This window comes from Dermacentor albipictus, chromosome 3, assembly GCF_038994185.2.
Source record: "Dermacentor albipictus isolate Rhodes 1998 colony chromosome 3, USDA_Dalb.pri_finalv2, whole genome shotgun sequence".
Classification (NCBI taxonomy): Eukaryota; Metazoa; Arthropoda; class Arachnida; order Ixodida; family Ixodidae; genus Dermacentor; species Dermacentor albipictus.
Genome location: NC_091823.1, coordinates 78,219,534 through 78,232,625, shown reverse-complemented (window position 1 = coordinate 78,232,625; position 13,092 = coordinate 78,219,534). Strand labels below are relative to the sequence as shown.

General features: G+C 45.3%; 1 long non-coding RNA gene across 1 annotated transcript in view; it reads right to left on the bottom strand.

The window, feature by feature from the left end:
* Nucleotides 1–13,092, bottom strand: part of LOC139057857 (uncharacterized) — a 122,537-nt gene that overhangs the window by 13,061 nt on the left and 96,384 nt on the right. Inside the window, exon 2 of the long non-coding RNA XR_011513046.1 lies at nucleotides 377–488. This is a non-coding gene — a long non-coding RNA (uncharacterized lncRNA). The remainder of the gene's footprint in view (nucleotides 1–376; nucleotides 489–13,092) is intronic.

Genomic DNA, 13,092 nt, shown 5'->3' with positions numbered 1-13,092 from the left:
AGATGAAAGCTAGTTTTTATGGCGGGGACACTTGCACTGCGGGAATAATTGCATACAATGAAACGCGCAGAGCGGTTCCGAATGGCTTCAAATAAAGTATGCTAACTGTGCTGTAGAGGGATCCCAAAAGCATTCTCTAGTTTAGACCTTACTAATGTTTTAGGGAAGAGGGCACGCGAGAAAAATTGTGACGTAAAAACGTAGTGTTCGATTGGCAGAGTTTGTCACGTATTCAATGCGAGTTTGCCATGACAGATTGTTGGTAATGTGAACCCCTAAATATTTATAGGAAGTGACAGAGGGCAGAACAGAGTTGTTAATTTTGTATTAGGATGTAGAAACAGCACTACTGCGAGAAAATGTCAGCTGCGGGTACCTTTTCAGTTGGACCAGAAGAACGTTGCCGTTACCGATGTTCTATTCGTGGAGCACAGGTTGCGCTCCTCCCCATTTCGCTCCTCTCTAAGATAAATATTGCCATTGCGAAACTGAAAAGACAAAGAAGAAAAGGTTAATATAAAAATTTTTACACAACTATACTTGGATGTTCTCAAAGAACATGACCTGCAATACAAGGGAAATGCATACCAATCTACATTTTCATATTCGAAATTTAGTGCACATGGATAAAAACTCCATCGTTAGACTCGATGTGTATTAGAGAGAGAACGCTCTTATTTGAAATGCCGAGAATTGTGCCGGTTTATATACAGGCTCCTGCATGTTACTATGCATAGGGAAGAAATCGAGAAGAGATAGACCATGGGTGGAAGGGGGTGGAAAAAAAAAGAGCAAGAAAATATTCAACAACAACAACAGCAACAACAACAACAACAACTACGACGACGACGACTGTAAAGGAAAGCGACAAAGAAGAGCGCGGCAGTAGTAACAGAAGAAAAATTCTAGTAAGTCGCACTTTTAGAAGCACGTTAAAAATGTGAAATATTTTCGAAGGTCTCGTCACTTGCAAACCAAGAAAGAAAAAGAAATCTACAAATGGAAAGCTAAGTCGGTATTATTAAAAACGAAATACTAAGGAGGGTGCGATGAGCCTGGTCGCGTCGAGACACATAGCCGCTGAGGTGCAGGCAACGAAACAAAAAAGCTGCAATTCAGCCACACCATAGTAGCGTCCCTCTCGTAGTTTCACATACGGGTGCTCTTGATCGAGTTTCTCGATGCGCTTAACTTTGTTATTTCTGAAAAAACCGAAACATGCTCAAAGGGACAGCGCTTTCTTCCTCTGACATTCTTTCGTAGTTCTAAGGTGCACACTATTGTATTACCTGTATTTCTTGTTTTCTCGTTAAAAATGAAGCCTTTATAAAAGGTTCACTTCGCTTTCTCAATCGTTTCGCCATTGTGCCGAAACTGTCGACATAACGCACAGGCGTTCTTGCTCCCAGCCGAACGCCCGAGAGAAAGAAATAGCCTGTGCCTCTTTTTTTTTGCGATTCCTTAATTCGTGCAGTCCCTTTTTCTTGACATTTACTCAGCAAGTTTTTCTACAGCTATTTGTGGCACAGCCGTCGTTAACCTGCTTGTCAAAATTTTATGCTATGCGAGAAGGCTACAAGACTCAAATTGATCTCGTACAGGTTTGCTTCGCAGCAGTAGGTAAATAAAACCCAAGTAGATATAATGGTGATTGCAACGAAAAATTTCGCCACCTCATTGCAGGACCCCTGGTAGTAACGTTGTAGGCACACTAATAAATAAATAAATAAATAAATAAATAAATAAATAAATAAATAAATAAATAAATAAATAAATAAATAAATAAATAAATAAATAAATAAATAAATAAATATTGGGAATACGGACGTATGAGTAAGTGAACTAAACGAATAAACAACCAGCAAATCAAAGCATAAAGAAACAGCTGCATCCACCAAACCTGTCCTATAGAGTCGTAGTTTCCTTGTGATAACGCGCGAATATAATGAATAAACATAAATTTTCCCGCGCGCGCATTCCCGCACAGGTAAGCTTAATTGAAATGTTTGGGACAACCGACTTTGTCAGCGAAGCCCTCATTCACTTACCGCCGTCAGCTTTAAACGAAACCTTGACAACATGCTTCTTCTAAGTGCTACGTTGTGTTGTCGTTAGGGACAGCAAATGCAGAGGGCGCGGTCAGTTAACTAACATTAGTGTTCCTGTATTTGCTCCCTGCGGGAGCATATACAGGAACACTAACTAACATAGCACCAGCTAAGGTAGCTTGCTTTACAGGGCTGCCTGTAGTGCCATCTACGTTGACAGCAAAACATGTCAAGCATTGTCATTTGAAACTGTCTTCTTCCAGCCACAACACCTATAAAATGTGGCCACTGCATGCGGAAATGGCCACCGAGACTATATTCAAGTTTTCCAAAGGTGAGCACTTATGAAAGCGCCATCAACGCTGTGGCGTGCCGTCTGTACGTTCGCGCCAGTTTCTGCTTTGCTGATCTCAGTGTCAGCTAAAGAAAAAAACGAATAAGCGCCCCTGAATTTCTTCCGTTTATTTTCGATTTGACGAGGGATCTAGGGCCGAACTCCCGAAGGTTTTTCTTCATAAGGGCTACTAGCGATCGACAAGCAGCGTTTACTAATTATATGTGTGATGTCACCACTAATTGACGCTTGCTGTTGCGAACGGCTCTAATGCAAGAATTCTTTTTTACGATTGTGAGCCCCGAGAATACACAGAGCGTTTCTCTTGTATGCTTTCTTTATAATTGTTGCCCGCTTTCGATTATAGGTGATCTCCAGCATAACGAGTGCCTGTAATTCGCTCTTTGAGAACAATTCTAGCCTGTGTAGCTTCCTCTAGATACGGGCCTTGAGGTCGAATTCACAGTGTGCTCGTTCGAAAATGCCGTATGTCAATGGCGGGCTGTCTTCGCGGTTCATATCACGATGTCAGCTGTGTTTTGACGTACGTCACAATTTGCTGGCGTTTGCTTTTGCAAACTACTTAGATTAAGAACGTTCTTGCGAATATGGGCCATGTAGCTGGTGTACAGAGGGCGAACAGTGAGGCTATGCGGCGCGAAAGTTACGGTTATTGACAAATTAGTGGGAGTGAACGTAACTGAATGTTGGTGTTTTTTAAAAATAAATTGTAGAAATCGCATCGATAAAAGAAAATAGGTCCGTGATATCACACAAACACTGGCTGTTTTATTAGTGTGCTAGCGTCATCGAATATATTGCTTAATCTGTTATCTGAATGCATGTCTAAGTATGGAAGCCACCTACCATTATATATAATACGATACTTTACTGAATTATACCAAATAGCAGACAGGTGGTCTTCAAGTCTATGGTATGCCATAATTTAAGATCAGTTATATTAAGGCAACACGAAATGTTTTACATCAAACTCCTCGCGCTGCCTTCGACTGTGACTCGTGGTTGGATAATTTTCTAAATGGAATGTCGCAAGAAATCGACTCATTACGAAAATAATGTGCCCGCTCCAGTATACATTATCTGCATAAATAAAAGCAGCGCTAACAAAAACAATTAAGACAATACCAACCGAACATTTTCGCCAAAATTAGTACCGGATATGCATGTTTTATTCTGGATGGTGTCAAAACTTTGTTCGTGACGTATTCAATGTCCAGTGTCCTAAATCAAGCTACCTTTCATTACTGCGAATAGTTTAGCGCATGCTTCGCAACTATCGTGATCTAAAGCAGAATGACGTTACAGTTTACCAATTTCCTGTTCCTAAGCCGAGCCAGTCAAGGATATCAAGAAAACAATAGCATGATACTCCCAAAGGTAAACCTCAAAGCCATAACTCTCCGGTTCGAGGTTTCCTAGCAACTGATTCGCGTTCATTTCAAGCCCCTAAACATTTGACATTTTCCGTGCCAGAGCATTGCCTTAGAACAATCCAGAACAAATGTGATTCTCTGATAAGATGCCGTCTGTTTGAAGGCAACATATTTATATTTTTTACTTTTTCTACATATGTCGTCATAAACACAATGGCTCTAACACGCAGAAAAAGCGGAGAAATATACAGGGTGTTCCAGCGACTGCTTTCCAATATTTTTTTAAAATTGCCTTAGGCAAATATTGCAATTTACAAATTCTAGCCGGGGAGTTAGCAAGGCGGATCCACATAGAACGAATTCTCAGGATGACACCAGCCTCAAAATATTAATTCCCGAGCTTTGCAGAGAAGTGCATTGGCGTTCCAGTTACTTTTCTGCTTCAATGCATAAAACGACGTTTTGATAAAAAAGTAAGTGGAACAACAGTGCATTCTTACCGCAAGTTTGACGGCGCACATTTAGTAAATGGTGTCATCCACACAATTCTTTTCAAGTGGATGTGCCTTGGAATCTCACCCGGCAAGAATTTGCAAATCTTAATATGTAACGTAATTAATATGCCATAACGTAATTAGTCGAGAACTTAGCGAACTTCGGTAATTAGTCGATTTTGCATTTAAACTTTTTGTGCAAGTAATGCCCGCTTTTACAAATAGACCAGCTCATGGGTAAGAATTATGCTGTCTGCCACAAGCAATATTTAAAATCTTTTTGAAAGTTTTCGACACCCTGTAGATTCAGCGGCCTGAAGAATACCAGGCTTCTCGGAACAGTGGCCGCCTCGTCGGCATAAAAGCTTCATTTATCCGTGCTTCCCTATTGGTGAGAAATCGCAGAATACCTTCTTTCGCTTACCGCATGTCCGACTTTATTGAATTCTTTGTCAAACTGCGAGCCACAAAGGGAAGAGCGGAGCGGAGAAATGACCCGGTTTCCAAGGAAAACAGCTGGATGGTTTCCCAGGCAACGCGTGAAGAAAGCGAATAACGCCATGATTTCGAATGAATGTCGCAGAGTTCTCGGATCTCGGGCTCAAGAAACCGTGAATCTCGATACTATTTACCGAAATTTGGTGAACAGAAGGCCCTGCGCGCTTTCTCATCGGTACGGCTATTATTTCTTCACATTTCCGCTTTGATTCCATGCCATGTGAGCAGGCTAGTGTTTCATGAAGGAAGGCTAAGAAGCATCGAACAGTATGAACGGAGTCAACCAAACAAGTTATCGATCTGGTTACTCTTCGTTTGAAATAGAGAATGCGGGGATGAAAAGACAAATACGTAAATTAATTTATTGATCAACTATGGCAGCAACGATGTCGCATTGTTTCACGGTCGCTCACATGAGACCCCTCCATTAAGAAGCAGAGCAGAGGGTTTAGACCCATCTGTTTTGAGGCCTGTCAGATTTCGAAGAAAACTGATACAGTTACGGTGAACGACACTTATTCGTAACACCAGTCTCATTAGCGCCGGCTCTTGCAGGGGCTTGCCTTCATCTGTACAATGCTGCGCATTTGGTCGGTAACGAATGCGGCAGCTCACTTAGGAGGACACGTGTACGCCCTAGCTAATGCACACGAAGCAATACAGCGGTGACGTGTTCTAGTTTCTGCCACTTGTGTTGCGAAACATCGTGGAACAACAACAAGAAAAAAATGTAACGGGGAGTTCATGAAACCCGGAAATTGGGAAACTGTTGTCGAAGCGACAACGAATTGTCGTCAGTCGTTGTGACGGTCCCGCACGTGCCTGCCAATTTTAAGAGTTAAATTTCACTCAACGTCCTACTTTAGCTACACGGCGAGTGGCCATTATTTAGCTGGCGAGAGTAAAAAAAAAAAAAAATAGACGCAACAGCGTCACCTCTTTCTTGCTACATGCCTTGTTGAAGACCTGTGAAGTATATACGTTATATGTATGAAAGACATAAGTAAGTAGCAGAACAACTACATCGTGTAGTAGGGCACGTATTCTTGTTTTCTACATGTCGCGGGTCGTTATTTATGGGGCTTTTCAGCTTATCCATCACCATAATCATAATAATCATCATCATATCATCGCCGTCATTGTCGCCATGTTTTGTTATTTTTTACCTCCTGTAGTGAACTCCTATTCTACAGCTCTGTATAAACCCTACCCTTTACATTAATTTTCAATGTCGTGGAGACGACGAAGCTTTTTTTTTTGGTACAGCGCTGTTCTTTCTAGCTCCGGCTTATTCCTGCGAAAATCTAACTGCTTCCGCTGGTCCTCGTTCCCTGCTCGGTCGTGATGGAAGCGGACCACCCCGCATGTCTGCCGGCGACGGCGGTGCCAGCGGCGGCCGCCTCCAGGATGCGGATCGGTCAGCAGAGCGACAGCGACAGCGAGGACACCCATGTCTACTCTCTCAGCAGTCAGGACCCTTCAGATGACGAATTCCAGCATGTGCAGAGCCGCAGAGCGAAGAGAAGAAAGAGGAGTACATCTTCATCGTCAAGCACGCAACCACTAAGACACACGCAGAGGCCGGACACCAATACTATCATATTTGTGCCCATGCTTCTTATCGTCAACATGAAGGTACTTAACAGGCAATCTGTGTCGATGTCACTGGAAGCCCTCGTGCCAAACGAAATATCGGACATTCTAGTGAACACCCGAAAATATCTATTGGTGGTTCACGTCCAGCATGCGGGTGGCTCTGACAACACTACGAAGCCTAACGGGCATCGATGGCATTCAGGTGCGCTCTTACACCCCTCTGCGATATGACGTAGTCACCGGCGTTATCTGCGACGTAGACGTCGCCATTCTTAACTATTCGCCGATTCTTATCAAGCGAGCAAATGATGAGGTCATTGTTGATGTTACTCGGCAAGGCAGTTCACGCTGCGTGAAGATTGCATTCAAGGGTAAATATATACCCTCGCATGTTAAGGTGGGACACTTTAGACCCCCATGCAGCGCAGCCTTTCATTCCGAAACCTCTTCAATCCGCAAATGCATGAAACTGGGACACGTGAGCAGCGTCTGCGAAAATCAAGCAGCATGCCCCTGCTTCGCCGAGCTCCACGCTGCAGATAAATGTGGCGCGACTATAATGAAGTGTTCGAACTGCGGTGAGTCACATGAAACTTCATCAAAGAATTGCCCACATGTTTAGAAGTAAATGGCCATCTTGAAAGAGATGGTGAGATATCATTCGTACCATCGCGAAGCTGCCAGTAAACTCAGGAAGCGACGCTCCTCAAGGTATGTTGTTGCCTCTGTGACGCGAATGCCACTTCCTACAACACCACCTCCTCTTCTACTGCCCAGGCCAGACACTCTGGAAAGGACCACGAAGAACCAAGCTACTGAGAAGACCACATCTACCAAATCTTGACCGGCCCCACCAAAAACGACAGCATTCACCAACAGAATCAGAGCAACCTTTTGGTGGACAACCCCCGGCGTCTACTGTTGGTGATTTGGGCAATCAAGACAGGCAGGTGGCTGTAATGCTGCAATCGCTAATTAATAAAATCCACGTAACACTGAACAAGCTGCAAACATCAGTAGCTTGAAGTGCTCTGCAGATATTGGATGCACTAAATCCAGTGCTTGCTAGCATCGTTTAAGCACCATGGCTCGACCAATAGTCCCCCTCCGCATTGAAGTTAAAAGTGCGTCGATCTTTTAATGGAATGCCAGAGGTCTCAAGACCAGTATAGCAGACTTTCGCCAATTTGGTTTTACAAATCACTTCCCCATACTGGTCATTTGCGAACGAAATACATCAACTTAACTCACACTGTCTGGCTACAAACCATTCGTCTCGTCCACATGCGGTGCGCGCACGAAAGTAATTATCTGCATCCGCATGGACACAACATATGTCGCTAACGCGGTAGAGCCTCATGACGAAAACCAATATGTCCGCCTGCAAGTCAAAAAGAAGAATTTACACTGATTTGCACAAAAATAATTTACACTCAAGAAGGCCGATCATGCATCGCCGCCCCTGAAGAAACTGACACTCATATGACCGCATCAGGCGTATCATGACACCATACATATATGTACCGACGGTTCGAACTCACCTACCGGCTCAACTGCCACATTCGTCGTTCCAGCTAAGGAGGTTACAGTTAAATTCAGATTGTCACACATGACTACATCTACGTCGATAGAACATGCAGCTCTCCGTGCCGCTATGACGTACGTCACCGAAGAGCCGACAGAGAAAGGGGTCGTATTTCATGACTCTAAGGCAGCTCTTCACAGCATCGAGTCCGCATTAGATCACAGAACTTACGAGCAGATGATATCCGACATCAGGGAAGTACAACACCATGCTCTGGAAACAGGGCACAGCATTATCTTTCAATGGATTCCTGCTCACTATGGCATCGTCGGCAACAACTTTGCTGACAGGGCTGCCCGGTTTGCCCACGAAGACACCCAGACGCATCCAATACCTTTACCGAGGTCGGACGCTGCCAGGGAACTTCGCCTGCTTGCACGCAAAAAGTCGCAAGATTTCTGGAGTTCAAATGCCCTGAATTGCCGATTGCAAAACTAGACCCCATGCTAAGGCTGCAACTGCCATCTAGCCTGTCCCGCGGCGAAACGACCTTGCTGTGCCGCCTGTGGCTGGAAGTGGTGTTCACAAATGCCTACTCCTATCGTATGGGAATGTCCGAGAGCCCGATGTGCTACTCCTGTGGGTGCGAGAAAACCATCGATCTCCTATTGTGTACCTGCCCTCGCTACGACGTACAACGTCTCTCTCTGAGGAGAACTTTAAACAGATTGAACTCAAGGTCGTTCTCCGAATCAAAGATACTCGGACCGTAGCCACTCGTCTCACTGGCACGAAAAGCGATTCGTGCAATAGTACACTACTTGAAGTGCACCGGGTTAACAGACCGTTTATAGTGTCTCTGTGCATCCTCCCACACGCACTCAGTGCTTACTCTCTCCCTTTTGCTCTTTATATTCCCCTTTCACCCCCCCCCCCCCCCCCAGTGTAACATAGCAAACCGTGTGCTCATCTGGTTGACTTCCCTGCCTTTATTGTCCTTGCTCTCCCTCTCTTTTTTGAATGGCTGGCTTGAACACAATGGTTCAATCCGAGATCTCACAATTTCCCGAACAATAACCTTCTTTTTTGAGGCCTTTCTTGTCTCTTCAAAGTTTGCTACCATTACTACGCCTTTTATGCGAAGCATATTACGAGAGCCCAACCCAGCTCCTTAGGCGCGGCGGTGTCGCCTTGAAACCACGTGACACCGTGACGTCACGACAGAGGAGAAGTGGCTTTCGCTCAGCTCTTGCAAGACGGGCTGGGTGGGAATCGAACCAGGGTCTCCGGAGTGTGGGACGGAGACGCTACCACTGAGCCACGAGTACGATGCTTCAAAGCGGTACAAAAGCGCCTCTAGTGAATGCGGTGTTGCCTTAGAAACGAGCTGTTTCTAAGGCATGCGTCTCTTGCTCAGGCGCACATTTCGTTGCCGCGCCGAACGCTGCTTTGCTCGACGCTCACCGCGTCCAATGCGGGGCGCGTAGTCGCTGCCCTGTAGCCCATTGTCTTACACCCCTTGGCGGGTCGACGGCAACGCTGTCGCGTTCCACTCTTGAAGGCGAAGCAGTAATGCATGAGTTGTTTCTTCGTCTAGCCGAACCAAATATAGCCAAGCAACAGCAGTTCACCAGGCTAAGCAGTGGTTCAACAACTAAAATAAAGGCTAGTATGCTTCGCATCCTGGGCTTAACCTTACCTAAGCCACAGCCATTTTTTGCACTGATCTCGCGCATATATACGTAGCCGTGGCATTACACATAATAATAACGTAACAAGAATGTCAACTAACCGCACCTGTAAAAAAATTTTTTTTCGTCAGCTATTGTATCACCGCTGCTCCTTCGTCTAGTCTGTATACTCTGACAAGCTTTTTTTCCCCCCCGGAACGATGAACTGCCATGAGCAAGTTGCGCTTTACGGCTCGCTCTTTAGCTAGCTTCGCACGGCTTTTCAGCAGAGCCGGGTAAACTAAGATTTCCTATCGAAATTAACATTCGCACTCAGTCATGACATCAGTGAAAGGCAAATCATGTAACAGGACTCTTGATCGGGAAAAGGATTTCTGTGATAGACTGTCCCTTAGAAGTCGTTTACCATTGTAAAAAAGGCTTTTCTATATTTAATGACGAGCATATGGTATGAAATTATGAGGCTTATCGTCTCAGAGCAATACTAGGCTTATGAGAGAGGCTCCGGATTAATTTATATATGTAGGTTTTGTGTAAGTCATGCTTTACGTATTTTATAACGCCATTTACTTTCAGCAATTCAGTTAGTTCAGCGACGCCTATGTGCCACGCGGAACACCTGCGTGGTTCGGGATGATTTTTATCTCACGGACAACGCCGCCGACGCCGACAGTGTATTTGCTGTGACGCTGGACCCTTAATGTTATTGCGTTAGAATGAAATACCCAAATGGAGAGCGCGCACATCCATCGCATCCGGCGTTAAGCAAGTGTAAAAGTTATTGTCGCAGTAATGTAGATCTATCACTAAGATGGCTGAAGTTTAGTGCCGTTATTTCTAGCTATAGATTTAGACTGACTAGATTTATTTTCTCGTATTTCCAAGGACAACCAATCGTGTAATTCATTTCTTTTTCAGCAGAACATATAAAACCCTGCTTTGGTTATTACAACCGCAACTGAGAGAGCTCACAGTTTGCAAAAGTGCCCCGCAAACGTGCTTTAGGAGGATTAACGCCCATAAGAAGACGGCCTTGGATAACGCCTATAGCCAAGTTTCAATTGTGTCGATTCCAAGCGCGTTCGACGGAGATGTTAATCTATGACGAAAGCGATGAGGGTCGGCTACCACTATGCATGCATTACGCTGGCGGCCGCTTTCACCCGATTGTCGTGCGTATCAGGGTATCGTTCTCACGCAAGACGCCCTTGTTCAATCTGAAACAATGCGAACATTGTCGCCAATTCGATAGCAAGAGAGGCGTGCCTCAGAACGCACGGAACGTATCGCTATGTGCAATCTTGGGTCCACGTGAGGACCAGCGATTGTTCTGGAAAGGTCGATGACGCCCGTACGCATACCGGACCTACTTGAGCCGCGATCACGGGAGGCTGCCAACTGCAGCCATGCTGCTGAATTCCGCCATGTTAGCGCTTCGAAGCAATCAGTGTTGGCGTTGCCGCCCCCTCGCCAATCAGGGCCGGTATAACCCGAGGATTCCTTTCGCTCGATTTTGTGGAAGTGGTACAAGTAACGGGGCGATCCAGTAATGCCGTAATAAACTACAGCACGTTTCACTTGAGCCAAACTTTAAAAATATGCAAATGCCACGTAGTTGGACAAAACCGAGGTAATGGTATTTGCTGTCCCTTGGAGATACTCAGGTGTTTTATGTTTTTGCATTGCCCCCTAATCAGATAATTCGGTAGTCTTAATAAATTATTCTAGTTCTCAATTAATATATTTAGATGAAAAGTGGCAACGAGAAAGTCGTAGAGCAACATGAAAAACTTCCGATATAGCTTCCTGTTGCTCAATACGTGCTACGTAAAAGTGTTTTTCCGAGCGTGAAAGAGGCCGCGAATACACGCAACATTGCCGCACGACCGGCCGCTCGAGGCACTTTGCATGTATTCGGGGGCTTCTTTCACGCTCGGAAAAACACTTTTACCTAGCACGTATTGGGCAACAGAAAGCTATATCGGAAGTTTTTCATGTTGCTCTAAGACTTTCTCGTTGCCACTTTCCATCTAATTAGAAAAATTGAGAGCCTGATTAATTTATTAAGACTAATCTAATTAGCCGCAATGCAAAAATATAAATTGAGTACCCCACCCGACGGCAAACAGCGCTACCTTGGTTCGGTCCAGCCACGTGGCATTTGTATATTTTCAAACTTTGGGTCAAGTTAAATAAAACACCCTGTATACGAGACAAGCAGGCATCCTCGGAGCTTGAGCAGTGGAGTTATTACAGTAACTGCTTATTGAGGCCTAAGGAAGTTGGAGACCACGTTTAGAAGCCCTCAACAGGTCTCGATTCTAACTTATTCTTTTTTTCATGGTTGAAGAAACATAACCACAAGAAAATTGCCGATGCGCTGTCACTTCTCTTTCCCTGAGGCACACTCTTCCGAAGAGAGGTGCACGGTTTCCTTGACCACGAGCATCGGAGGAGTGTGCGTGTCACGGGGAAGAACGTACGAAGGTAGCGATTAGCGACGACAGCACTTTGCGTCTGCGTCCTAGCTTCTGTTTGTTACCTCCTTCCTGTGTCATTAGCACCGATATCCAGTAAAGAGCTCAAGGAAGTGTAGTGGAACAGCATGAAGCGGTGACGGAAAGAGGCGATGCGCTCGTGGCACGTTCATCGAGCCCTTGAAGGACGAACACGGCTGCAGAGACGTACTCTCGACCGCAGTGACCAGAAATTATCTGTACACAGCGCGGCGTTTGTTTGTGAACGCAGCGAAAGTGAAATGAAATTATATTAATGCACTGGGATTAGGACTAGCAGAGGGGCTCGGCCTCTCTGTACCGACGTGGGAGTGGCCCGCATCAGTCCCAGACTGATCCCTCAGGACCTAAATAAAGTTCTTCATACCCATACCATGGGATTAGGACTGGCTACATTGTGTGACGAACGTACGGCAGAAACAGCTTATCAATTTTCGCCCCCTGTCCTCTGCTTGCGTCGTCCTCCTTGCGATAAATTTTATCGTAGCAGCTAGAAATAGCTTATCAGCATCCGCTCTGGAAAGCGGAGGCATCCACTAAGTTTCCACAGTTGGTGTGTTTGTGAATTACTTGGAGCGCAAGCAGGTGTCAGGGGAACGTATTATTGGAACCCTCATTTGCACATCTTGTTCATCTTCAGGTCTCTTCGACCTAGTTCGTGTAATTCATTATTTCGTATTGAAAATTTTTACGGAACATGATTAAAGCCCATATCGAAAGAGTTGTTCTCGTAACCATACAGCGAGCCTCTTCTGTTGCTCCCGCCTCGGTGGTTTAGCGGCTACGGTGTTGCACTGCTCAGCACGAGGTCGCGGGATCGAATCTTGGCCGCGGCGGCCGCATTTCGATGGGGGGCGAAATGCAAGGACGCCCGTGTTCCGTACATTGGGGGCACGTTAAAGATCACCTGGTGGTCAAAATTAACTCGGAGTCCCCCACTACGGCGTGCGTCATAATCAAATCGTGCATGGTTTTGGAGCGTAAAATCCCAGACTT